Source organism: Lithobates pipiens, unplaced genomic scaffold (genome assembly GCF_037356315.1).
Source record: "Lithobates pipiens isolate NorthernLeopardFrog02 unplaced genomic scaffold, aLitPip1_a1.2 Scaffold_28, whole genome shotgun sequence".
Lineage (NCBI taxonomy): Eukaryota > Metazoa > Chordata > Amphibia > Anura > Ranidae > Lithobates > Lithobates pipiens.
In genome coordinates, this window is record NW_027507789.1 from 80,319,658 (window position 1) to 80,323,852 (window position 4,195).

Here is a 4,195-nt window from a genome sequence, read left to right on the forward strand (position 1 = left end):
TTTGCTGACCACTCTCAACCCTCTTGACAAACGCCAAGATGGTCACCTCGGCAAACAAGAAGAAAAATAAAACAGTTCGTCGACGCCAACAACAAAAAAAAGGTTATGGCACCTGGTACTCCCAAGCAGTCTCCAACCCAGGTACTAACCAGGCCCGACCCTGCTTATCATCCAAAATCAGACGAGATTGGGCGCATTCAGGGTGATGAGGCCTTAGGGGTTCTTCATTATCTCTCTCAACCCTCTTGACAAAGGCCAAGATGGTCACCTTGGCAAACAAGCAGAAAAAGAAAACAGGTCGTCGACGCCAACAACATATTAAAAAAGCCTACAGCACCTGTTATTCCCTGACGGTCTCCCATCCAGGTACTAACCAGGCCCGACACTGCTTAGCTTCCGAAATCAAACGAAACAGAGCGCATTCAGGGTGATGTGGCTGTAAGCAATCTTGCTGTCCACTCTCAACCCTCTTGACAAACGTCAAGATGATCACCTCGGCAAACAAGCAGAAAAATTTAATCTGGTCGTCTACACAAACAACATATTACAAAAAAGCCTATGGCACCTGTTATTCCCAGGTGGTCTCCCATCCAGGTACTAACCAAGCCCGACCCTGCTTTGCATCCGAGATCAGACATGATCAAGAGCATTCAGGGTGATGTGGCTGTAGGCGACCTTGCTGGTCACTCTCAACCCTCTTGACAAACACCAAGATGGTCACTTCGGCAAATTAGTATATAAAATATAAAATATAACAGGTTGTCGACGCCAACAACATCATAAAAAAAAAGCCTACGGCACCTGGTATTCCCAAGCTGTCTCCCATCCAGGTACTAACCAGGCCCGACACTGCTTAGCATTTGAGATCAGACGAGATAAGATAAGATCGGGAGCATTCAGGGTGATGTAGCTGTAGGCGATCTTGCTGGCCACTCTCAACCCTCTTGACAAACGTCAAGATGATCACCTCGGCAAACAAGCAGAAAAATAAAACAGGTCGTCTACACCAACAACATATAAAAAAAAAGTCTACAGCACCTGGTATTCCCAGGAGGTCTCCCATCCAGGCACCTAAGCAGGCCCGACCCTGCTTAGCATCCAAGATCAGACGAGATTGTGCGCATTCAGGGTGATATGGCCTTTGGCGATCTTGCTGGCCACTCTCAACCCTCTTGACAAACGCTAAGATATTCACCTCGGCAAACAAGCAGAAAAATAAAACTTTGTCGACGCCAACAACATATTAAAAAAAAACGATGGCACCTGTTATTACCAGGCGGTTTCCCATCCAGGTACTAATCAGGCCTGACCCTGCTTAGCATCCGAGATCAGACGAGATAAGACAAGATCGGGAGCATTCAGGGTGATGTGGCCGTAGGCGATCTTGCTGGCCACTCTCAATCCTCTTGACAAACGCCAAGATCGTCACCTCGGGAAACAAGCAGAAAAATAAAACAGGTCGTCGATGCCAACAACATATTAAAAAAAGGCTACGGCACCTGGTATTCCCAAGCAGTCTCCGATCCAGGTACTAACCAGGCCCGTCCCTGCTTAGTATATGAGATCAGACGAGATTGGGTGCATTCAGGGTGATGTGGCTGTAAGAGATCTTGCTGGCCACTCTCAACCCTCTTGACAAACGGCAAGATGGTCAGCTCGGCAAACAAGCAGAAAAATAAAACAGGTCGTCGACGCCAACAACATATTAAAAGAAGCCTATGGCACATGGTATATCCAAGGCCTGATCCTGCTTAGCATCCGAGAACAGACGAGATCGGGCACATGCAGGGTGATGTGACCAAAAGTGATCTTGCTGGCCCCTCTCAACCCTCTTGATAAACACCAAGATGGTCACCTCGGCAAACAAGCAGAAAAATAAAACGGGTCATCGACGCCAACAGCATATAAAAAAAAAAAGCCTACGGCACCCGGTATTCACAGGTGGTCTCCCATCCAGGTATTAACCAGGCCCAACCCTGCTTATCATCCAAGAATAGACAAGATCAGGCGCATTCAGGGTGATGTGGCCGTAGGTGATCTTGCTGGCCACTCTCAACCCTCTTGACAAATGCAAAGATGGTCACCTCTGCAAACAAGCAGAAAAACAAGACATCGTCGACGCCAACAACATATTAAAAAAAAATCTATGGAACCTAGTATTCCGAGGCGGTCTCCCATCCAGGTACTAACCAGGCCCAACCCTGCTTAGCATCTGATATCATATGTTATCAGGCTCATTCAGGGTGATGTGGCCGTAGGGGAACTTGCTGGCCACTCTCAACCCTCTTGACAAACGCCAAGATGGTCACCTCGGCAAACAAGCAGAAAAATTAAACAGGTCGTCGATGCCAACAACATATTAAAAAAAGCCTACGGAACCAGGTATTTCCAGGCAGTCTCCCATCCAGGTACTAACCAGTCCTGACCCTGCTTAGCATCCGAGATCAGACGAGATCAGGTGCATTCAGAGTGATCTAGCAGTAGGCCATCTTGGTGGCAACTCTCAACCCTCTTGACAAACGCCAAGATGGTCACCTCGGCAAACAAGCAGAAAAATAAAGCAGGTTGTCGACGTCAACAACATATTAAAAAAAAGCCTACGGCACCTGATATTCCCAGGCGGGCACCCATTCAGGTACTAACAAGGCCCGACCCTGCTTAGCATCCGAGATCAGACGAGATTGGGCGCATTCAGGGTGATGTGGCCTTAGGCAAACTTGCTGGTCACTCTAAACCCTCTTGACAAACGCCAAGATGGTCACCTCGGTAAACAAGCAGAAAAATAAAACAGGTCGTTGACGCCAACAACATATTAAACAAAAAGCCTACGGCACCTGGTATTCCCAAGTGGTCTCCCATCAAGGTACTAATCAGTAGGGATGGCCGAACTGTTCGCCCAGCGGTCGTGTCGCGGCGAATTTCGGCTGTTCGCGGTCCGCCCGTTCGGCCGACTATTGCCGCTGTTCGCCCGGCGGACTTACGTGTTTACTGTGTAAAAGAACTTTGACCTATGATGACACATCCATCATGGGGTACAGGACAGCCAATTGAGACATTACAGCACATGGACACTTGGACATTCCCCCTAACTTATTAATAGACCCGATCCGGTGGCCATTTTACATTCTTTCTTCTGTCACTATAGGGAGAGGTTGCTGTGTCGAGCAGGGAGAGACTGCAGTGACTCAAATCACTAGCTATTAGGTCCACAAAAGTTCTATTAAGGACTGGTAATGTATAGGTGTAGTTCAGGATATAGGTTTGAGGCACTGCTATTCAAGTCATTGTTGCTGCAGATTGTCTTTTGTCAGGGCTGAGAGAGGGACAGGATGCTGTGTGCAGCAGGGACAGTCAGTTTAATCATTAGCTGTTACTATTAGGTCCACAAAAGTCCTTTTCAGAACTGATATGGTAAAGTAGTACAGGATATAGTTTTGAGTGCTATTCAAGTTATTGTTGCAGGAGCCTGTGTTTTGTCAGTTTAAATAGGGACAGGCAGGAAGCTGTGTGTGGCAGTGAGGGACAGTCAGTTTAATCAGTAGCTGTTACTGTTAGGTCCACAAAGGTTCTTTTCAGGACTGGTATGGTAATAGGCTTGTACACGTATAATATTCTTTCTTCCAAATATAGAAAGAATATTATACTTGACTGCTGCCCTTCTGCTGCAGTAGTCCTTTATGATTATAGGAACTGAGGTACAGTCTGCTAATCACAACCTACTATTTGCACAAAGGTCCTTCAAAGGTCCTTCTAAGGATTGGTAACGTGATGCTATGATGGGAGGGGGGTGCTTTAAAAAAAAAAATCTTCTTTTTTTTTCTTTTTTTTGCATTGTCCCTTTAAAAATAAAATAAAAAATCTGATCACTTTTATTGCTGTCACAAGGAATGTGACAGTAATAGGCATGTGAATGGTACTCTTTATGGAGGTATAAGGGGTCTAAAAGACCCTCCTTTTGCACTTACAAGTATTCAGATCGCCAAAATCAGCGATTCTGAATACTGTTATTTTTTTAAATAAATCGGTGCTGTTGGGATTTTACATCGGAGACCCGATACAAACCAAATCTGGCTTTGTTCAGGTCTCAGCTTGGGGGGCGGACATGCCGACTGGTGGCTCAGGTCTACCAGTGGGACAGGAAGAGCGGCTGGAGGGGGGGGTTGGACGTCCCCTCTCAAACGGCTTTTAGCCGCCT

At 46.6% G+C, this 4,195-nt stretch overlaps 6 pseudogenes; all 6 read right to left on the reverse strand.

Annotated features, from left to right (window-relative positions):
- Window positions 1-325: 325 nt before the first annotated feature.
- Window positions 326-444, reverse strand: LOC143936601 (5S ribosomal RNA; annotated as a pseudogene).
- Window positions 445-553: 109 nt separating this feature from the next.
- LOC143937777 (5S ribosomal RNA) lies at window positions 554-672 on the reverse strand (annotated as a pseudogene).
- Window positions 673-1,026: 354 nt separating this feature from the next.
- Window positions 1,027-1,146, reverse strand: LOC143936460 (5S ribosomal RNA; annotated as a pseudogene).
- Window positions 1,147-1,916: 770 nt separating this feature from the next.
- Window positions 1,917-2,035, reverse strand: LOC143936775 (5S ribosomal RNA; annotated as a pseudogene).
- A 332-nt stretch (window positions 2,036-2,367) lies between these two features.
- Window positions 2,368-2,486, reverse strand: LOC143937043 (5S ribosomal RNA; annotated as a pseudogene).
- Window positions 2,487-2,594: 108 nt separating this feature from the next.
- Window positions 2,595-2,713, reverse strand: LOC143937387 (5S ribosomal RNA; annotated as a pseudogene).
- Window positions 2,714-4,195: the final 1,482 nt, after the last annotated feature.